This window comes from Desmodus rotundus, chromosome 3 (genome assembly GCF_022682495.2).
Source record: "Desmodus rotundus isolate HL8 chromosome 3, HLdesRot8A.1, whole genome shotgun sequence".
Lineage (NCBI taxonomy): Eukaryota > Metazoa > Chordata > Mammalia > Chiroptera > Phyllostomidae > Desmodus > Desmodus rotundus.
Window position 1 is genome coordinate 48,043,763 of NC_071389.1, and position 24,324 is coordinate 48,068,086.

At 41.5% G+C, this 24,324-nt stretch overlaps 1 protein-coding gene and 1 pseudogene across 4 annotated transcripts in view; one reads left to right on the plus strand and one right to left on the minus strand.

The window, feature by feature from the left end:
- The window catches only part of WLS (Wnt ligand secretion mediator), a 108,939-nt gene that overhangs the window by 76,408 nt on the left and 8,207 nt on the right, over window positions 1-24,324 (minus strand). The gene's annotated exons all lie outside the window — the stretch shown is intronic.
- LOC112309066 (protein FAM118B pseudogene) lies at window positions 5,306-6,557 on the plus strand (annotated as a pseudogene).

The window sequence follows — 24,324 nt, forward strand, 5'->3', positions numbered from 1 at the left end:
AGCTGCAGGGGTAGCGGTGACAGGAAGGTGGACAGCTGGCTCTAGCTGGCGAGCAAGCCTGACCCACTTTTGTCTTAAAATTTTAGGGTTAAGAAAACTTTTTCTAGAAGAAATAGCGGCTTTGTTCTGAAATACTTGTCCCACTCTATAAATTTCATACATTTGTTATTTATAATTTATTACTCTATAATATCTATTATTTACAAATTACAGATACCCACTTTTATCAATATTATTAATGTTAATAATAAACACACATACTATGTCAATGGCACATTCCAGTGAACAAAGCAGTTTCACACTCTTGCATCATCTAATCCTTATAGTAAACAGGAGTAGTCATTATAACGCCCCTCCCCAGCACATGCAGAAGATGGGTGGTTTTTGTCCCACCACTAAGTGGCAGGGGTAGGATTAGAACCCCAGTCTGACTTGATATCCAGTGCTCTTTCCAATACACTGCAATGCCCCTCAATTGCCCCTTTCTTTATTAGCTCTCTCCAATTACCTGAGAGCTGATGAATGGAGCAGGACAGATGAGGAAGACTGAAGCATGCCATAGGGAACTTTGCTGAAGCTCCATAGACAAGGCCCTCCCCAGCACTGGGCTGGGCCCCACACAAAGGGAATCGACAGGATAGCTTCTCTGCAAGACTCACGGCAACAGGGCACCTCCACAGAGTTCCAGAAAGAGAAGGTGGAATAATAGGCTCTGAAAAATGCACGGAACTCAGTTGAAAAGTAAGAGTTACCGCCCCATAATTTACTGGGGTTCAGGTTATAACTTCAAATTCCAGGCTGGCAGTCTGGGATGTGAGCCTAGAGCATAGCTTACTCAAGAACGCATGGCAGACCTGCTACAGAAGGGGCTGTGCCAGATCTCGTGGGCAGAATAAGGGCCAAGATTACAAGTTAGAGGTAGGGGAACCTCCCAGCAACCTAAGGAAGAATTCACTGACGGATCGGATAGGCAAACAATGACACAGTTTGACTCAGGAAAGGGTGAGCTCTCCATTCATGGAAACATGCAGGAAGTAACTAAATAAATAAGAATCGAAACTAAGTTAAGTTTTTCTCAACGACATCAAAATGATAAAGTCTTCTGTTCACACGTGGGATACTAGGGAATGCAGACCTTCAGGCTCAAAGAAGAGCTTCCTGCAGTTTATTGATTAATTTTTCTCCATATTCTGACCCATTTCAGAAAAACAATAAAAGGAACCAAAGTACAGGGCATTCTGAAGGGTCAAAAATTTAGTGTTAGTGCAAGCTGAGACTAAGGTCAAGCAAGGTCCATTAATGACTTTATCTGGAATTTCACAAATACCAGGGATAATCATAGTCCCTTTCTTGATTTTTCAAAGAAAAGGTAGGCCCTTATAATTTCAAATTCTCTAGAATCGAGGTGGAGGTCATTTGGAGTAGAGGGTAAACTGTAGTTTCAACAGTCACATTCTTAGAAATTATTGGGGGCTTTTTTTTGAACACTGAAATAAAATTAAGATCATTATGTAATTGTTAAATTGTTTAATATTTTCACCAGCTCTGGATTCTAGCTCAAGCGCCACTTCCTTCATTCAGTTTGTTAAATGCCTGTAAATGTGCCGGCACCTAACGCCTCCGCCAGTTTCCCTTGAGTAACGAATTATCCTCACTTCCTCTAATGCCAGCATCACCTGGTCCGTGCTTTTATTAGAGCATTCTATTTAATTTGCAAACATAGCTTCTGAAGCCTACAAAATTATAACCTCCTGGGAGGAGAGACCATGTCTTGTTCCTCCTTTTGGCACCAAACATAGAGATTTGAACAGACAGATCCTCCAAACCTGAATTAACTATTTACATTAAAGGGTCTTTATGTCATAATAAACACATTAATGTTGAGTTATGCTTGATTTACTTGTTAGGAAATTAACTTATATCAAACACTATTTAATTATCAAACACTTATTAGGCACCACAGAAAAATGCCATAGTGAATTTGATCCATGGCCTGCCTACATCAAAGTACAATTAAGGCTAAAACTGGCACGCAGCGAGTTTGGGAGAAAGCCATGGGCCCCCTGCCTCGAGGCCAACCTCCCAGTGTGACCTGTGCCCAAGTTGAGGCTCATTTCCCTTTCTGGGAGTTCTTGCGGATCTGTGTCAACCTATATATAAAATGAATACTGAATTTGGAGGATCAAAACGAACTTCTACTAAACTAGAACACTACCACCCTAATCCACAGGGGGGAAAAAAAGTAAATTTACACATCAAAAGAATGTGTATGAGACAGACAACCTGCAAGCAAAAACATGGTATTCTTGAAAAATTTCTCCCGAAGCATTTATCGCTAATATTAAAATGTGGGAGAATGTTTTGATAACTACATTTTAGCCTATTTCCTGGAAATTAAGATTCTCAAAGGTAGGATTTCACAATTATTTATCTTATTCTAGCATTGCCCTTGGGGGGTCAAGGCCTGAATGATAGAAATAAAATGAGATAAAATGTTTATCTCTTAGCCTTAAATATATAATTAATGGCTGTGTATTTGAAGATTTTATGACAAAAATCTACTCTTAATACACAGAAGGAAGGAAAAATCTGACCACTTCATTAACATCTTAAAACAAGTCCTACCAAATAGAAAAGCAAACAGCCCTTTCTAAAGACATCAAATCCTGCTTTTGAGATCAAGTCCAGAAAAGAGGCTCAGAGAGAAACCTGGGCAAAGGAACCTTTGGCTGCATGTACGGGTATGTTCTATTTACCCAGAAGTTCTAAATGAGTTCTTCTCTCTGGCCCAATAAGTTACATCTGAAATTTCTGTAAGAACTAGTAAAGAAAAGCAATGGAAAAGACTTCTGGTGTTAAAGGAACTGTGGAGAATAGGGTGCAGTTGAAAAGTTTTGAGCTAATACATGGAGCTTCTGAAGGATGACAGGTAGATGTGATTGTGGCTGGAAGGAAATGTTCTTTAGGAAGAATTTGCAGGCCCTGTTGATTCACGTGGGATGGGGGAAAGAGAAGTCAAGAATGTCCCCAAGTTTCTTGCACCGACAGCAGATGGATAATAATGTCACTTTGCTGGGAGAGGACTCAAAGAAAAATGAGTGATAGGACATATCAGTTAGAATACGTAGAAGCTGGAAGTATACAGCTAGTTAAAAGAACATGTATGAATGACCCATGGACATGGACAACAACGTGGGGATGGACTGTGGGAGCAGGGGTGGGATGGGATGGAGGAGGGCAAAGGGGGAAAAATTGGGACAACTGTAATAGAATAAGCAAGAACGAAAAAGAAGAGAGTTCAATTTGCATTGAGGGAAGTAGTTCACAGATAAAAGGTCAAATACGTGAATAGCTAAGATTTGGAATTACTTATTCTAAGTAGTCCCAATGTTGCAAGTTCTAAGGAAGCAATTCTGAGATCAGTAATATCTAAGGGTCTAAAGTTCACCTGCCCAATTGAAGACACTGAGCTGCCCACACCTTTATTCCTGCTGGTAACACTGGGTGAGTGCAAAAAGTGCAGGGACACCTGAGCACTGGATGTGGGTGGAAAGACAGCCTTAGGGCCTTCTTCATCCTTAACCATTCTATAAGCACTCTTGCAGGGGTGTCCAACCCACAGTCCATGGGCCGCATGCGGCCCACGATGGCTACAAATGCAGCCCAACACAAAATCATAAATTTACTTAAAACATTATGAGATTTTTTTGTGATTACATGTCACAGTGTATGTAATATATGGTCCAAGACAATTCTTCCAGTGTGGCCCAGTGACGCCAAATGGTGGGACACCCCTGAAGAGTTTTAATTCTGGGCCACAGATCAGTCTGCTATTCCAAACTTGAGGAGAACCTCGGTGGAATGAATTATCCCAGGAATCAGGCCTGCTGAGTTCTAGTATTGGACATGCCACCAACCAGGCAAATTATTATTCCATGTTGGGCCCCAGTTCTCTCAACTGCAAAGGTAGTATTTTAACTGTTAAGACTTGTCTAACTTAGACATTATGACTCTACAGGAACGTTATATACTCTATGTTACGGTGAAAGTCATTCTTTTAAGATTAAAAAATATCTTCAAATTAGGGTCAATGTGTATGCCAAGAATAGAGGCTGCCAAGCCTTGGTCATCTAGGCTCCTTACCCCCTCGTTTTCCTTGTATGTTCATATCTGTTAGAGGAAAAGACCTTAATCATCACTCTATTGTGTAGTGCTGTTAAGAGTCAAAATAGGCTCTGGGTGTTTTCTATCTTCCAGCAACTGGTGAGAGCAACAGACTGTTCCAAAAAGCGAGGGCAGACAACAGCCAACTATAAAATTTTATACTGATGTACTCCACACAATGAAATATACCTCCATAATATGCGACACGGGAAAGTAAGTCTAATGCAATCACAAAGAAAATGTTTAGGAATAAAAAAAAAACATTCCATTCCAGCTTCCAGCCAATGGCCCATTCATTCACAGTATAATGCAACACAAAGACATTCCAATACAATGAAATAATGTGGAATATGTCCAAACTGTATTTTTCAGGATGATAGAAATAAGCTCAACAGAGCTGTCTATTACTATTCCGAAGAAATGGAAGTTGTGGCATACACTGCCCTAAAAAAATCATTGACAAAATTGGTTAATCAATTCATAACATTCATCAGCTCATAACATTCATTCAGATTTTCATGTAAACTGCTGGGTTCTTAGTATATTTCAAATTTTACCCAGATTACCCTCTACAAAAAAAATAATATTGCAGGAAACAATTATAGTACAGCTTTCACAGGAAGACTTCTTGATGTGGCTGTAGACACTTACAAAAAAACAGAATAAGAAAAATTGAAATGTGTGCCCTAGACTCAGAAATACTTGGGTCAAGTCCCAGCTCTGTTACTTGCTAGCAAGTTAGTCGGGCAACTTACGTAGCCTTATGAAATGACAGTTTCTTCTTTGTAAAATTTTACTAAGAGTACCCAACTCACAGGTTGGTTGTGTAGTTAAAATAACACAAAGAGCCTACTACATCTCTTTGCACATAGTGAGGCCTTAATAAATGTCAAGTATTGATAACAACAATGCTGCCAGCAAATGCAATAGAAAAATTTGGAGGGAGATGGGGACATTATCCCTATTCTCTATCCTGTCTTCTTCCCCCTAAGGATGTGTTAATCCCAAGGTACTAGAGGGTCTGGATCTTGAGTCATCCTTGTCTTTCAATGAACAGCCCCAATAATCAGAGATGATTCTCTAAAAATTTTAACTTGAGAGTTAGAGCAGTGGCGGCATTAGGAGCGGACATGGGAACTCGATGGCTTCAGGGAGCCAGGCCTCTGAGACACAAAACATTTTTGGATTCTTCAGTGACGACGAACCCCCCCACACCCCGCAAAAAAAAAAAAAAACCAACCACAAAAGCAACCCAGGATGCTGTTTCCAAGATTAACAAGTAAGAAGCCTGGGGAACTTTGTGCTGGTGATTGGAACAGGCATTACTGCTGTGGTTGCACCTCAGGTTCCAGCCTTGAGAGCCTTGAAGGGATTAACTGACTCAGGCCTTACTGATGCTGCCATTGATTTTGTACTTCTAGAAGATGAGGACAGTAAGACATTTCAGAAATGTCTCCATGAAGACCAGAATCTTGCTCATGTCACCCAGGAGATCATTCAGAAACTCTCTACTTGTTTTATTAATGTCCCACGGGTATCCAACCCACAGCCCACAGGCTGCATGCGGCCCAGGACGGCTATGAATGAAGCCCAACACAAAACTGCAAATTTACTGAAAACATCGTGAGATTTTTTTTTTTTTTTTTTTGTGATTACATGTTGCAATGTCACGTAGTCACAAAATCACAATGGCCCAAGACAAGTCTTCTTCTTCCAGTGTGGCCCAGAGATGCTAAAAGGTTAGAAACCGCTGGATGTGTTTGAAGGACTGTTTATGCACAGTACTGGGTGGCTTGCAGTCAAAGATGAAAGACTCTGGGAAAAACCCACCTCAGTCAGTTCTCCATCTGGTGGAAAATGGAGCCCTAGTATGGACTCAAAATTTCGACAATCTCCTGAGTCCCTTGACCTTTCTGATGCAGACAAAGTCATAGAGTGGGCTTGAGAGAAACAGAAGCTGAGCATGTTACACACCCACCAACCCCAGTCTATACCAACCCTAGGGGCGTTGTCCTTCACCCAGCTGCGTATTGGAATGTGCTCAGGAACACTTAAGATATGGAGAGATTCAGAAACTCTGTGCAAACAAGTTGCTACTTTTCCAGGGTTCTGGATGGAATAATCTTGACATCACTCTCCAAGCCCCTTTTCTTGAGGCCATCAAGCACGTATCTGACACACATTTCGTGCTGGCTCAGGCAAAAGATGGAGTTCAGTTCAGTAAGTGTCAAGAAGACATGGGGCACAAAGAGATTTTAGTTGTCCCTTATGGAGATGAATACGCAGGTCTCGCAGAATGTTTAAAGAGACTGACCTGTGAGATGTCTGGGAGGGGTAGAGCTGTAGGGATGGTGAGACGAGGTCAGCTATATGGTTCCCCTGCAGCGCAGTGAAATGAGAGACCACAGTACATAGGAGCGCTATGGGAGCCCTGGCCATCAGACCAAGCTGCAAGGTCCTCCCGGGGACAGCGTTTACTTCGTGTCTCCAGCCGGTTCTTGGTCTTTTTTGTTCTTTTGGTTCCTGTTCCAGCTCAAGAACACTCAAGTGACAAGGGGACCCGCAGGCAGCTCCCCAGCCCAACCCTAAGCTGGACACACTGCTTGAGTACACGCAGCAGGTCAGTGTGGCAGGTCAGTGTGTTATCCACTGAGTGAGGCTGCAGTTCTGTGTGAAGGACTTGGGGTGCAGGTGCCATGGAATGACCATGGCCCTTGGTTCAGTTTTATGCTCTATACTTGGTTTTTCTTTTTCTTTTTTAATTAATTATTTATTTTTAGAGAGAAGGGAAGGGAAGGAGAAAGAGAGGGAGAGAAATATCAATGTATGGTTGCCCCTTCTGCACCCCCTACTGGGGACCTGGCCTGCAACCCAGGCATGTGCCCTGACGGGGAATCGAACTGGTGACCCTTTGGCTTATAGGCCGGCACTTAAACCACTGAGCCACACCAGCCAGGGCTATACTTGGTTTTTCAATGAGGCTTAATGATTGTTTTTTACAACACGATTTGAAGCTCTGATTTTCTAGATCTTTTACATACCTGAGCTGTATCAAAAGCTTGTTCATTTACTTCCCAAGGCCCTGGTTCTACTTTTAGTCACTTTGGAAAGCAAACCTGCAAAGTACTAACAAGCCTAATTTTTGGAACTCAATTTAATTTAAAAGATCTGTTCCACCCTGGCTGGTGTGGCTCAGTGGACTGAGCACCAGCCTTCGAACTGAGAGGTGGCCAGTTTGATGTCTAGTCTGGGCTCATGCCTGCGCTGCAGGCCCAGTCCCCGGCTGGGGGCGTGCCAGAGGCAACCGACGTATATTTCTCTCACAGGTAGATGTTTCTCTTTCTCCCTACCTTCTCCTCTCTCTAAAAAGTAAATAAATATAAATAAAATCTTTTTAATAAAAAGATTTGTCCCTTCACTTGGAGGAGGGGTTATCTCATTCTCGGGAGAGCCATTTTACTCAATTCCTGAGAGCATTGGCGATTCCTACTGCTTCCCTTCTTACAATAAGCCCTAGTCAATGTGATGTGGGGTTTTAGTTTTGAATCTTACATAAAGTAACTCCAAGACAAAAAATAATAATAATAACTTGAACGCCTAAGATGTCTTTTCCCTGAGAAATAGCCCAAGGATAGCCCAAGTCAGCCTGTTGTTTGAGGGAACACAGAATTAGCCCTTGCTTTCTCCTCAGTGAAATGGGACTATAAGATTTTTCACAATCATATTTACAAATTATTACAAAATAATTACAGCCCAAAGTATTAACATGGGTCTTCCCTCCTCCTTCCCCTCCTCCCTACAGATAAAGAGAATGCTCGTTTTGTGGCATGCCCTCACCTGCCCCCCACATGCAAAGGTTCAACTATGGCTACATGGATTCTTTGGGTTTTCATGATACACAATCAAGAGAGAGGGGACAGGTAGAAGAGATGGACTGGGCTGGGAGAGGTCAGTCATGTCTTTAATAAGGGCAACATAGGAAAGCAAGATAGGGGCAAAGACTTTGCATAAACCCTTGGCAGGATTTATTTAGTTAGCACATGACATTGGGAAGATAGAAAGGACTGACAAAGGCACATTAGGGTTATGGGGCTAGACCACAAGAGGTGAGAGTTACAACTACACTGGATCATCATCTAATTCCAAACTTTTATGCAAAGCCTGGGCTCCTCACGATCAGAGAGCTACGCTCCCCAATTCTCTCTTAGTACCCCTGGCTGTCCTGCCTGATCCCTCTATCTCAGGGTTTCTCAACCTCAGCGCTTTGACGTTTTGGGAGGGGTAACTGTCGCTGGGGCTGCCTCATGCATTGTAGGGTATTTAGCAGCAGCCCGGGTTTCTACCACTGGTTGGTAAGGGCATCTTCCTTCCTCCCCCAACAAGGCATGACAACCAAAAATGTTTCCAGGCATTGCCAAATATCCTCTAGGGGGCGAAACTTTTCCTAGCTAAGAACCCCTACTTCTTCCTAACAACTCAAGCTTAGAAGAAAAATCCCTGCCCCACTAAGTCATTCTGTGGCACTCCCTTTTCAGAGTTTGCAACGACATGGATTCCAAGTTCTCAACAATCCATACCCATTGCAGTTATCTACATACCGGACGGGCTGCATCAGGCTGTCATCCACAAATTACAAATGACTAGAACAGGTTTCATTTGTAGGGTATTTGTTATGTGCCAGGCATTGGGCTAGGGGATTTAACTGGATTGATATCCATTCTTATACAATAGAGAGAGGTAGATAATATCAACGCTCAGAGATGAGTAAAATGAGACTCTGGAAATGTAAACAACTCATCCAAAGTCAACAAGTAGTTGAACTCAGGTTTGAAACTAAATCTATTTGAGCTCACTCAGAATCTCTCTTTGCCTTAGGCTACACTATTTCTCCAACTGAGAAAATTCAATGCAGAGATATATGGAAAGTGCGTTTGGCATGAGATTTATATGAGTTAAAATGGTGAGGCAGTGCATAGACCGTTTTAGAACTCAAGGTTCTCTGAATAAGCTGACCACCAGCAATAACAAGTTGATTTTTGAATTATGAACATTCTACTGAAAACAGGAAAATGGTGGTTTCCTCTAAGTGAAAACAACAAGCCCCTAGCTGGTTGCCATGGTAGCAGAGGTAAACTTAATCTTGCCTGGGAATACAATCACCAGATAGGGACAGCAAGTATGGTAAGGAGTCTAAACCAGATAAGGGGTGTTTTTCTCCTGGAAAAGAGAAAGTCAAAAGAGAGAAATGATAGTCATATTCAGTTTGAAAGGTCACCATCTGACTGAAGGGAAGCACATGATGTAGATTATTCCAAAAGGAAAATTCAGGATTCATGAGTGGAAATTACAATGTGGTAATGGAAGCCAGTTTTCCACTGAGTGATAAGAAATAACATTTAATCATCATAGTGTCTCAACTGGACTGAAAATTTAAATAAGCTGTCTAGACAGCAACTCATCACTAGGACAGAAAGGTGATGGCAGGATGACTGTCTCTGTTAGAAGACCCCAGTGTGGGTGAGGCTGGACTAGATGAATTCATAGGCCCCTTATAAAACCAGGATCTGCCCTGGCTGGTGTGGCTTAGTGGATTGAGTGCTGGCCTGTGAACCAAAGGGTCACCGGTTCAATTCCCAGTCAGGGTACATGCCTGCGTTGTGGGCCAGGTCCTCAGTAGAGGGCGAAGGAGAGGCAACCATGCATTGATGTCTCTCTCCCTTTCTTTCTCCTTTCTTTCCCCTTTCTCTAAAAATAAATAAATAAAGTCTTTTAAAAAAATACCAAGGATCTGTTTTTCTACAGAATTGGAAAATTGTGAGATTCCTACTGAAAACAGACAAATAGAGGGTGGGGAAATTAGGGGTGTCCACTGGTCAGAGAGAAAATACCAGTAGTAGCTCATCACCATATAAGTAGTAAACTCCAATCTTGCCTGGGAAGAAAATATCATTTAGATGAGACCAGACATAAAAGGGAAGAACCTTGTGGGGAATTTTTCCCTGATGTTCCGAATAAATGACTGAGGAATAGGTCAATAGAGGTAAAAATAAATAAATAAATAAAATAAAATTCAAGAATCAAGCAGCTCTTTCTTCTGTCTTCCAATCTTCCACGGTGTCTTCCAAACTTGAGATACCATGATGCCTCTTGGACTTTATAGCCACCTCTCACTATTCTGACTTCAAAAGTCCATTTAACTCTAAGAAGAAAACAGACAAACATGCAGCTAGGGAATAACTAGAGTAATCGTTGACCAGCTCTCTCATAAACACTAATATTGCCTTTGATTTCTCTACCTTTCATTTACCCTTAACCAACAATAATTATAAAACATCTCACAGCTGGATTCAAGGAATGTAAAGAGGACAAGGCTACCCTCAAACTTTCCTCTTAGGAAACCAACCACATTGTAAACTGGTAGATCTGTCTTGGAAAACAAAATTGTTGCAAAGGCAACCTCTGCTAACACACACAACTTCACCTGTAAAAGCGAGGTACCGAAAGCATAACAGGTTTTCCAAAAAAGGGGGGGAAGCTACATTCATTCATCTTTCCACAATAAATATGAAAAATACTTAAATTTCCCTATCTCTTCTTCTCCAGGGCACTCAAAACACTTACAGTCGCATTATTTTACACAGCACCTTTTATGTGGATATCAAAGATTATCATCCTCCTTGGATTTCTAAGAAGGCAGCTATAGAAAGATTAAACAGTAAGTTGTCCAAGGTTGTTCAGTAAATTGAGATGCTTGAAGTTTTCCATTCATTGCTTATTTTAGGGACTGTGGTACTACAAAGTGATTGAATCCAGTAAACACCTTAGTCTTTTTTACCTCGACTCCATTTCTCACACACACACATGAAATCTTCAGGATCTAAGCACAAATCTACCACCTTGTAGATCTTGGACAAGAGTATCCTACCAGACTAGCACCTAGTCTGCAGGAAGCCTGGTACCTCACCTAACCTGATTTTCCAATCAGAATCAACCCCCTCCTTTATCAGGTGAAGTTGGTTGCTTCTGTCTGGCTGTGCCTGGGAAATTTTTAACCCCTGGATCAGCTATTAACAATTGGTTTAACTCAGACGAGACAGAGGACAAAATAATAGTGATTGAAAAAATGCCTCCGCCATTGTCCTCACAAAAGGAAGCATGACAAACCAAGTTCTCTTCGTGTCCTACCCCCATTCTGACAGCCAAAGAAAGAGCTTTGCACTCCCCTTTTTTGATGGCCGAGTCTTTTCCTACTTGTCTCATCACCCACACAATCTGTTCACAGCCCAGAGAGACAATCCAGCCAGTCTGTGGAGAGTTCCTAAAACATTCATGGCGTGAAAGCAGGCAGGATGAACAGGACCTCATCTGGACAAAGGATGATGGGACGTTCAGCAAAAGAGTTCACAAAGGGAAATACAGACGGCAGGCCCGGGCTGAATGGGGATTGCCCACACTGTCTGACACAGTGCCCATCCTTATGGGCATCTGTACACCCTCTGGTCAACTTACAGCCACCTCCAGGTTTTGTCCCCCAAGCTCCATTGCTTTTAAAACAGAGGGTTTTTTAAAGAAAACAGAATTAACAAGTTAAGTCCAAATCACTGCTTTAAGGAAACTTCAGTCTCTCAAGACCTTTAAATATGAAAACAGCAAGGGAGACAAAGATTTGAGTTCCAATTCAGAACACCATGAGGGTTGAGATGAAGCACATAAAACACTTAGCACACTGCTTGGCACATTACATTCTCAATCTTATCTAATATTTTATCATATGCTGCTCTGCTGTATTAAAAATATTCTTATATATGTCCTGCCTATCCACTCAGCTAAAACTGTGCCACCGTGTTTGTCTTGGGTGTATTACAAAAGGTAAGTGCATTTTGTAGGCATATTTAAGCCTACAGATCTCTGGTAGGTGATTGAAGAGATACTAAAAGCAAACCTAGTCTCATAGCTGGTGCGTGGTGGATACCCTGAGATCTCAACTTGTTAATTTCAGATCTGGTGCTTTCTTTTCATTACCCCACAGTTGAGCAGATTATCATGTCTTTCGCCTCTCTATATTCCCCAGAATTTAGCAAAGTACTAAGACATATCTTAATCACCATCTAAACAAATTCCTAAGCTGTAGGTGACCTAAAGACCCTCAGGATTTAATTTAGTGCCTTTAACAAAAAGAAAAGAAATTGGTGGAAAATGCCAGCATATTTGGTTTTGTTTTTATTTGCCAAGGGAAAGCATTACCATGTCCACTTAGCAAATAATAAAGGTAAGAAGAGATGAGAGGAATTGAATGATAAGCAAATGGGGCAGAACCAGATGTCCCGCTCTCGGCTTTTTCATTTTTAATTCAGTGCCTGGAATGCGGTGAATGTTGTCTTGGATTATGTACATCAAATTGTGCTTCAAATGATCACCCAAAACTTCAAAGGTCCAGGCCAAACTCACTAATTCTTTAAATCTTTTTATCTGATCTAAAAAAGACTCAGAACAATTAGTCTGCTTCACCCAACTTTGACCTTAACAACAAACTGTTTTATTTTATCAACCTTATCTCTCCAATCAAATTTAAGTTGCTCGAAGGCAAGATCCACTTGTGCACTCCTTCCGTGGCCCATGACTAACCCAGTTCAGGAGTGGTAGTAACGTGTGCTGGCTCCTTCCTTGTTCTGCCTCACAGACTCCTGGATGTCCCAAAGAAACCTCGAGCCATTGCAACATCTATTAAAGATTCCCAACCATCCCCAGAAATACTGCTCTGCTTAGGCAGTCATTAAAGCTTCTCCTCTGCCTTCAAGAACTTCATTTTAGATGCTGGGACATCCTGTTGCCATCCGTCTCACAAATAAATCCAGCTCAGCAGGAGGACATGTTGCAATAAACTTCATTTCAAAGCCAGCAGCCTGGCCTACTTCCAGGAATTGGCACTAATGATCTTCACCAGCCACTTGGTGCTCCAACAGTGGTACAAAACCCACACACACTCACCACTTCAGTCACTGCTCTAGTTCCTAACAAAGGTTGTGGCTCCATAGCTGATTTTATATTTTAACTGTTACAGAACACCTAATCCATCAAACCGGAGCAACCTCTCCAAATATACCTGCAATATATTAACGGTCTCCACCCGCCTGTCTTTAAACCAAAGATACAGTAACGAGTGCAGCGGTCAGATATTTCGGGGTTGTAAGAGAAAGGAAATTATGCTCAAAGTTGCTTTAACAAAAATTAATCCATCACTTAGTAAGGGGAAGCTGAAAAATGTCCAGCAACAGAGCAGTCTTTAGACAGGGGTTATTTTGAAAGATCAAATTACGTCAATAGATCTCACTTCTCTTCAGTCTCGGAATTCTACCTTATGTTTTATTAGCTTCATTATCAGACTTTCTTGGAAGGCAATTCCAGCAATTCCAGGCTTGTATTATCAGGGTTTAAGTTCAGTAGGAAAAATGGAGGACATTTCTTCCTGGTAGCTTTCACACAAGCCTCAGTATTTACTCTGATTTAGACTAACGTGTCCCCTGCATGCTTGGTCACATGCCCATCACTGGAGTCAGAAGTGAGGATTCTCTTAAACCACATGGGCTAAGAGAGAGGCAAGAGAAATGTCGCAAAGGAAACTCAGGGTCTTTCTATCAATAGAATTTGGCTGGACCATCCTCCCAATAAGTCTTCCCTCTTTCCCTAATCGCTAAGAAGTGTACTATAGGGATGGTCAACTTTGAAAGCACTATACTGGGGAAAGAAAGGAAACAACCAGGCAGGTCATGAAAGAATATAAATAGCCAGGAATCATATGAAAATAGGCTCACACTTGCCCTGGCTGGTGTGGCTCATTTAGTTGGAGCATCGTCCCATAACCGAAAGGTTGCAGGTTCAATTCCAGTCAGGGCACATACCTAGGTTGCCGATTCAGTCCCGGATCTGGGCACATAGGATCCCTGGTCTGGGCCTGTCTGGACGCATCTGGGAGGCAACCAATCAATGCTTCTCTCTCTCTTCCTTAATCTCTCTCAAAAAAGAAAAAAAAATGAAAAAATGTTCTTGGATGGGGATTTAAAAAAATTTTTTTAAGTAGGTTCACACTCACTAGTAAAGAAATGTGAATTATAAGAAAAGGAGACCGGACTGGTGTGGCTCAGTGGGTTGATCATCGTCCCTCAAAATGAAAGGTCATCAGTTTGATTTCCAGACAGGGCACATGCCTGGGTTGTAGACCAGGTCCCCAGCTGGGGGCATTGCAAGACCAATCGATGTTTCTTTCCCTTTCTTTCGCCCTCCCTTACCCTCTCTCTAAAAACAAATAAATTAAAATCTTAAAAAGAAAGAAAAGGATATTCTTGGCACATTCGCAAAAATTAAAAAATTAAAAATAATGCCTTGCACTGGCCCAGATGCAGAGAAATGAACACTTCCAGATTGACTAATGGGGCATTTGGTGGTTATCACTGATCTGATGGGGAAGTTTGCAATTATTATCCAAATCCTTAAAAATGGGGTGCCCTTTGACCTAATATAAATTCACAGAAGTGAAATTGCTAAGGAAATAATTAAGGGTATGAATGAGAATTTAACTACAAACAAGGTTTTCCCAGAATGGCTATTACATGACCCCAAACTAGAAATATCATCAATGTCCACCAAGAGGAGATTGGATGTACCACAACTGAATGACCCATTCTATGTACTATCATACCAACACCAAAACCCCCTTTCAATGCATATTTATTAGCATGACTTAGGTAAGGGAGGAAAGCACACCGCAGAAGAGTTAACATTGTGGGTGACCAAACCACAGCATCACTCACTAGCTAACACTAGTAAATTAGTTTCACTTGCCTCTTCTAGGCTCTCCCTGGCTCCTTCCTCCAGATTTACCACGGGGTTCTAAAGACCCAGATTCTGCCCAGGAAAAGATCAAAACATCTGGACACCCTCAGGTTGTTCCTTCAAAGAAATATTCCTTACATGTTTAACAACTGTTCAGGGGAGCAACTGAGTGTTACATGGGGAAGGTGAAGAAAACGGACCACAGATGGCATTTCGTTGCCCTAGGAGGTAGCTCAAAAAGTAATGTTTGTTAATTTGCAGTGACTTCTATAGTAAATAATTCTCTATATTAAAAAACTAAGCTTTTTTTTCCTGTTCTTCAGCCTGTCATCTTATAGCAATTAATCTTCAAATCCCCAGAGTAATTCCCTCCCCAAACAAATCAATTATCTTCTCAAACGAAACTAACCACAAACACAGCTATTCTCCATCTCCGTTTCCATAACTTTAAAATGTGAATATGCCTAGTGGACCATTCTCTCTCATAGTGTTGTTGGTGATGTTAAATGAGATGATTTATATGAAAGTGATCTGGAGCAGGGTAAAAGCACTACCCAAGTGTGAGGAATTCATCATCTAGATTTAACATCACTCAACAAATCATCTGTGAGCCTCTGGCTATACCATAACCTTCATGTTCTTTTCCTAGAGTCGTCTCTGAAAAGCCAGATGTTGGTCTGTAAAGTTGCCCTGCAACAAGAGTACAGGCCCCTCTACTTTCACACTGGCCGAAAAGTGCTGATGGTGTTTCCAGCTACTGAGACACAGGTAATTAAATAAGAGGGGGAGGCCAAAAATAGTCCACAGAGCAGGCAGACATGCCTGGTATAGACTGGAGCTTGAAATGGAAAAGGGCAGCAGCATGAACAAGTAGAGGGGTTCATGGTTTTCATATTATCCCTTTCAAGCCACAGCGATTACAAATCCTAGAAGATGTAAACTCCTGAAAGCGGGAACTCCTTTAGAATTTGCACACAGTACTACTATTAGCAATATTTTATAGCACTTCAGTGATCTTCTGAAAGGAAATCATTGCTTTAAAAAAAAAAAGGTTGTTTCTTGGTAGGGTTGTGCTTCTATACTATGGACTTACATTGTGTTTCTTCCACAATCTCTCATTTTAAAGAATGGTAAAGTTTAAGTAAAACATGGATGGGTCAATAATAAGTACATTTAAGTTCCTAAATGCCCTTCTTTTTAAACCCCCACCCCAATTACATCCTTCCCTTGCGGATATTTACAATCCTCTATGACACATGCTCTACACCTTCTTGGTTCAAGGAAAACACACCTACAGCATTTCAAATTAACTACTGACCCTTACTCTCACACTATAAACAAACCCTTTTTCAAAATCTCAATTGCATTGTGTCCACATTGATTAAAGCTTGAAGCCTGGTGACCTCATGTGGTGTTAACTTCTCCCATGCACCAACAGCATTCTGCCTTTCTACTCAATTACCCCCTTTGGTGCCAGAGGATCGCTACCCAATGAACATACACAATGGATTTCTGCTTCATTACACTAACCAACAGCAGGATAGAAATAAGCAGAAGAGGAATAAACAAGCTAATTTATCATGAGGACAGAGCAAGCTTTCACCAGTCTCGCCATGGAAAACTTCAGTGGTTAATGGGAATATCAATAGTCTGGGGGTAATATTTATGATCTTACAGATTATAGACAGAGCCACAACAGAACCTCCGAAATTAAAGAATTTCGCAGATTATCAGGTGTGAACCACATGCACACAAAACCCATGCTTTAAAACTCTGGGGTGCTACATAAAACCCACTGAATAATTATTTTGGGAAGCACAACCCAGGGCTTTGGATAATATGGGCTGACACCCTGGTAATTTGCCCCAAGTGTTCGACCTAACTGTGGGGCCCCTCTTATTCATCTTTGACAAGGTGTTCAGCAGAGCCCCAGACTCTTTGTAAGAAGAATCTGGAGTCCCCCCACCCCCCTTCATTAGGCATGGCAAGGGCACAGCAGCTGATTGAATTAACAACTTTGGAGGGCTTCAGTCCCAGTTCCCAGACATTAGCACTATCATCCAGAACAAATTAAAAGTCTCACAGCAATTAAGCAGATTTTGAAAATGAATTTCCCATGGTTCAGTGGTTCAACAAGCAACTTGATTTAAGTAGTAAGAGAAGAGTTTAGAAGGAGGAGATGAGGAACTGACTGCTGAATTTCCAAAGTAAATATACAATGGCAGAGGCATAAACAATAAACTTCTGAGCCTCTGCTAACCAGGTTTTTACATTTCTTTTATATAAAGTTGGAACTATTCAGTCACAGAAGGTAAAAGAATAAAAAACTAACAGAATTGGTGTATTAAAATGATGGATTTCAGGACAATTGTTTTGTTTTTAATTGTTTTAACATCATTGTATTCTGTTCAAAAACAAATAAAAATTGGGATGGAACAAAAATACATGTTTCTAGTTACTAGATTTTAAATTCACACAAGCAATCTAAACCTCATACTAGAACCACTTACAACTCTATGAATCATTATGGCCAGATTCAGAGCAGGCACAAAAACTTTTATGCCAGGATCCCAAAGGGCTCTGCTGATTTAGATCCAATAACTCATTCCTGGGTTAAAAGAATAAGACTAGCCCTGGCTGGTATGGCTCAGTTGGTTGGAGCATCATCCCTGTCCAACCTCCAGTCTGGGGGTATGCAGGAAGCAACCAGCCGATGTTTCTCTCTTCCTTCCTTGCTCCCTAAAAGCAGTGAAAAAAAAAACACCCTAATAATAAAATAGTACCTAGCCTATTTTAAGTGTTTATTATTTTCCAGGCACTGTACACTTATCTAATCTTTCATACAAAATGTCATTTAATCCTTGCAGCATTACTACTACTGTTTTACCCTTTTGAGAGTGGAGGAAACTCCGGCTCTGAGATTAAGTAATTTGTTCAAGGCCACACAGCCAGCAACTGGTAGTGCCAAGATTTGTATCCAGTCCTTCTGACCCTAAAGCTCTTGTTAGATTTAGAATAGCAAACTCCCATTTCCAGTGCAGTTTTATGCAGGCTTTAGAGCAGTGGAGGGGTCCACACCAAAAAAAAAGTCATTGTTTAGAGGGAGGGAGGGAGGGAGGGAAGGAGGGAGGGAGGGAGTGCACGATGACAAGTTGACCCAGCTAAGGAGGAATTCTTGTCATCTTTCTCTGAAGCCCCTATCTTCTCTCCAACACCACCTCCCCCTCCCCTTACTCTATGCCAGTTCTGTGTCCCCCACCCCCAAACTCTCAGCACTCCCACCTCTAGCTAGAAGGTCTGGCTAAGAGAAGCCCAAGTCCAGCTTTTGTGTGACTGTCTCCTTGGCTTTTGCTTCTTTCTCTTTCACCTTACTTCTGCTTCTTAAATCTCTGTCCCACATCTCCACGTGGCTTCACTAGCACATCCCAGGCCCAGGTTTACCTGCGGGTATTCTCAACAACCTGTTTCAGTACTGTTCAGAAACCTGGAAGAATGTGTGCATGAATTCATTCCCACCCTCCAGATGCACAAGCTGAACACAATGGAATGCGGAGGTGAGTGGTTATTTGAATGCATTATGCTTTCATGTCAAGGGCATTTATAAAAGTTGGCATCATAAACACATTAGTGATCGCCGTGAAAAACTGTTGATACACCTGCAAAACTCTTAAGAGGGGAAACTTTGAAAGATGAAGTTTCTATCTTCAAAAGTGTATAGAAAATAAAGCAAATTATTAGTCTTTAAAAAGCCCCTAAAAACAGCCCACATGAAGGGAGAAGGAAACACATTTACTTCTCAAAAACAACAAATCACAAAATTTCCATCATCTGTCAGCATTCTCATTTGAATAACCAAATCTGGAAATACGTGTAACTGGTCTATGTTCCCGTCCCCCCAGCCAGAATAGATAACAAGTCACTGTCAATTCTCTGCCTTTGTGGCTAAGTACAGACCAAGTACTAGACCAGACATGATAGTAACAGTAGGCCTAGGTAATGAAACACTCCGTTAGTTGTCAGGAAGCTTCTTTGTTCTAACCTTATTCTCTTACTGTGATTTCTCTGGGTCTTGGGGTCCACAATACAATAGGAGAAGGTCCCTCTAGCTCCAAAAAGTATATGTTTTTATAAATCTAAGCATGAAGACCATAAAGGGGACACAATGTTTTAAGTTCAAGTATATAATAAGAAATCTCCCTTCACTTAAATAATAAAAGAATAGCCAGGGGTACAATATTACCAATCTTAAAGGCAGACCTTACTGCTGAAGCATTTCAGCTACCTCTGCAACAGGCCCCACATGCAAGGCATTCATCTGTTTCTTCAGCAAGTATTGCTGGGCACCTACACAGCACTACCCATGGTAACCACTGGAGATAAAGCTGAGAAATTAGGCCAGCCTTGCTCTCATGTAGCTTACAGTTTTATAGGGGCTATATTTTCATCTTTATTTTTTGTTTATAATTTCTTACAATAGAGCACTATAATTTTAGTTAATATTTTAGAAGTAGTTAATATTTTATGAGAAGATCATTTTTTCCCTTGAATCTTGACTTTGAAAGGTCTTTGTCACTTACATTATTATCTAGAAGCAAAATAATTTCCCCATGGACGATGACTCCAATTTCATAATGTGAAACAGAAGAATAATTGGGATTCGCTCTGCAGCATGCAAGGATGGGATATAGCTCTTCCATGAAATGAGTTATATCCATTTACAAGTTTTGCTACCTGGGTTTATCTATGCCATAAAGAGCCATGAATACTGGCCCAGCAATTTAAAAGGCAAAATTTAAGATTCAGATTAAACCTTGGTGAAAACTATCACTAACCAGATCAAAAAGTAAGTTAACCACTCTCATTCACCAAATGTATAAGTGACATGCCTTTTGAACTGTTGGCTAGCATGGATTGTGTCCTTTCTCGAGCTGGGCTGATCAGTTTCTAATTTTATGTAATCAACAAAGAGGCAGAAATACTCTGCCACAGGCCTAACCAGAGAAAGGATGATTCAAAAACAAAACAAAACAAAACTTTAAAAAGTTAATTAGTGACAACTTCTAGTTCAGGAAAATGGCTAATACATAACTGATCTAACACGCATGCTCAGGTAACTTACATTCTCTCACTTAAACCCAACAATGTCCCTGTGAAGGAGAAAGATGAGGAAACTGAGGTTCAAAGTATGTGAATGGTAGTCCAGGTTACAAAGCAGGTGTGATAACAAACCAGATCGCACCCACTGATCACCATGTGCTAGAAAACGATCAGTAAGAGATCTGCTTTGGATGGAAGGATCAGTAAGTTTTTCATTGAACAGAAATATCATACGGAAAACCTTCAGCCAGAACCATGTTTTATAGCTGTTTCCTACGACTCCTACAAGAAGCCCAAGCCATCACCAGCCAGAGCCAAGGGCAATGTTCGAAATACTGTAGCAGTTGTGCTTAGCCAGGAGTGTCATTCCATTTTTTTCCCCTCACCCAAGGATATTTTTTTAATTGCTGTCAGAGAGAGGAAGGGAGAGAGAGAGGGTGGGGGGAGAGAAACATCTATGTGAAAGAGAAACAAATTGGCTGCATTCTGGTATGCGCCCACACTCCAATCAAGCCACATGCAGCGGCCAGGGCAGGAGAGTTATTCTAAAGTGAGCTGCCTAGAGAATTAATGGACAGGGCTGGTATCAGTGCCCAACCCAAGTCCTAACCCAGAAATATTATGGCCTCAAATATATATATTAATGTTGCTTTTGTTTAAATCCCAAACGTACTGCTGCTCATCCTTCTCCCAAGGTATTTTCTCTTTCTTTTTTTTTCATAGTTGGGTTGGGTAGGGGAGGAGAGTAATGGGGAAATTCTTCTGATGTTGGTAAGAAAATAAAAGAGGGAAACAAATGTTAATTGAAAGATGAACTTAGTGTCCTTTTAGTTTAAAAATCTTGGGCATCTACAAATTATCCTATTTCTTTCACTTTCATCGACTGTTATCCATAAACACCATGTTCTCTTAGAACAAAACTGTTCTGTTCAGGCATGTTCAAACAATGGTGCTGGGGATTTAATGCCGGCTGTCTCATGGACCTGCAAATTATGTAGAATTTGGAGGAAAGGTAGGACTAAAAGGGTGCTTGAAGCCCAGAGTTGCCTGTCACAGCCAAGCCCCTCCCCACTCCACCCCACCTCACCCCACAATTATGAAAAGCTGATCATTTCTAAGTAGAGGTGTGTTCTGTAAGTGATAGCAAACAGGAACTAAAGTTAGAGCCCTTTTCACACAAGTCAGAACTAGCTCAACAGAACAGAGAAACGAAAGGAATGTGGGGATGTATTCTTTCTACATTTGAGGCATTCTGTTCTCAGGCAAGTCACAATTCAACTGAGGGCAGACACGATATACAAGAACCCAGAGTAAAAGGAAGGGGGCCTCCAAAAGACCTACTTGCCCTAACAGAGGGCTAGATTTAATAAATGTGAAACCCAAGTTTTTGGTTGTGATCACCTGAAGACAAGGTTGTTAAACAGACACTTAAAAGTCCGAATTTATTGGTGCTAAATCAGAGGATGCAGAAAAGCATAGTGCTTTGTGACTCTGCATAATTTCAACACAGAAGAGGAAGAGGAAGAATTTACAGGTAACACTTGCACCTCTGGCATCACAAAAACATGCCTGTCAGTCACAGTGGCATGGAGCCCTCAACATTTTAAGTCCTATTTTCGCAATTTGACTGTTCTGTTTGCAATTATCCTCCGAGTGAAGAAATGGTACAGGGGAAGGTTGAGCAATTTTGTTGTTTCTCTTGTATGTAAAACAGACCAAAAAATATATGCCATACCACTTCCCCTAAAGTCACTACAACTTCAGAATTATGCTTGCCACAAACATCCCCTGAAAGCACGTAAGTTAGTCACAGAATTTTAGTCAAAGGAGCCTCTGACTGATGAAGTCTTAAAACTAACCATGAAAATGGGTCTTTGGTTGGATTGGTAAGGACCACAGTCGTGGGATTTTTTCTTTTTAAATTTTAAATTTACAACATTTTCTCAACCAACAGGAAGGGAACGTACCACAGCCTCAGCAAGAAAGCAAGGAATTTAGTTTTGTGTTTTAATTCTGCAGTATCCTTTAAAATCCACATAGAACAGCTTAACACCGTGTATGATTATATTGTTCCATAAGAGATTAGCTAAGAATACTAAGTAAACAAAAGCAAGAAGGTGAAGACATTAAAGTTATTACTATTTTATTTTCAAGTAACAGAAAAGTTAATAAAGCTATAAGAACTACAAGTGGTGCCCTGGTTAGTGTGGCTCAGTGGATTGAGTGCCAGCCTGCAAACCAGAGGGTCACGGGTTCAATTCCTGGTCAGGGCACATGCCTGGGTTGCGGGCCAGGTCCCCAGTAGGGGTCACACAAGAGGCAACCACTCATTGATGTTTCTCTCCCTCTCTTTCTCCCTCCTTTGCCCTTGCTCTAAAAACACCCCAAAAACTACAAATGGGGAATTTTCTCGAGTTTGGACAGAAATCAGTCTGCATGCTGAAGCTCAGAAGGACATACATGTTTGGAGGGCTGACTGGCATTAGAACATGAATCCAAACCTTGGTTCTGCCTCTAATTCTGTAAACTGAGCCCCTTCCTCTTCCTAGGACTCTGATTCCTTCTCAAAGGAGGTAGAACGAGACGGTCTCCAAGGCTCTTTTGTTTTTATACTTTCACAGGGACAAGTTCCAGAGTTTCCATTCAGGCCAAATACCACCAAAGTATGTGGATACATTCACCCAAAAAGCTACAATAATGGCAAGGAATAAGACCACTTTGGAGAATAATCAATTATCATATCAGCCTATAATGTAGTTATGCTGCCAGTGGGGCTGCTGAGGTGTAAAGTGACCTGTCGCTATCACAGAGACCCCGGGCTTCTGGGCATCCTTCCCTGCCTTCCCTGCCCTCAGGTAACCACACTCCTACATCTCTCTACTGCCAGAGCTTCTGTGGCAAATTGTCTCAACTGTTGTAGATTTAGAAACGGCATAACCAAGCTCTATTGAAATTGTGTATAATGCACCCTGGATGGTGTGGCTCAGTTGGATCAGTGCCATCCTACAAAGGGAAATGTCCACAGTTTGATTCCCAGTCAGGGCACATGCCTAGGCTGCAGGTCGATGTTTCTCTCCCTCTCCTTCTCCCTTTCTCCCTCACTCTCTCTAAAAATTAATTAATTACTGTGTATAACACAAAAATAACAGATAGACCTTGAGTAAAAGCATGAGGGGTTCTCTTTGGGGCAAAATGTGCATGCTTAAGAGAATGATTTAGACTTGTGATCTTATTTACTAGTTTTCTGCAATCATATCTAATGTTTGGGGAAGGCTTATTATGAGACATCTGGCTACAGCATGGAAAGGAATGTTAGGAAGCAGAATGGAATGACCTGTTTCGTACTTTCAAACCCAAACTGGGTAATGCTTTGGGTCAATCCCATTCCTTCACCCTCCATGGGTCCATGAATCTGGAGGTGTTTGACAAAGTGGTAGTGACTCAAGGAAGAAAAAGAATAGGAAATAAACAGCATCATGACTGAATTTCCTCCATATCTAAGAACAGAGAGGGACAGAGAAAGAAAAGTAGCAGAGAGGGCTATGGAGTTAATCAGATAGTTTTGGAGAAGAGTCCTCTGGGCATCGCGTGTCTGGTGGGCCTGGTTCAATGACACCCCAACAGGCTCCATGTCCTCAAGGTCCTCACAATGACATAAGAGGGCTCTGCCCGACGTCATAAGTGAGGGTGGGAGCCAAGGAGCATTTTGACTTATTTGAGATCACTGAGACAAGTCATTCCCAGAGTGCGAGCCAAGTTTCTGCCCACTGCGTGATGCTGCCTAGAGACCAGCTCCTCTCTCTCTGGGAGGGGCTCAGCCAGGACTAAGGCAGCAGTTAACTGGCTCCCAACCAGCTCTCATGAGCTAAGTCTTACTAATCTGGGGCTTTAAAAAAAACCTGAGCTATTCACTTACAGGCCCATTACCTTCTTCTTAAAGAAAAATCATAATGCCTCGCCAAAACAAATGTAATAATTTGGCCTCTTCTTTCAATTACCTCAGTTTTCTTGGAAATGTGTTTTGTGGGTAAAGCCTCCACGTTAACCTAGGGAATTAACCAGAAGTTGAAGAAGGACTTAGAATTCCTGTGGAGCAAGAATGCCTCTTTATCAGGGAATATTAAAAGAATAGAGTAGGAAAGACAAAGAGAAAGGAGAAAATTGTACTTGAAGGCCAGGATTTCAACAGGCATAGCACACGGGGGGTAGGGGTGACATCGGAGGTAGGTTTTG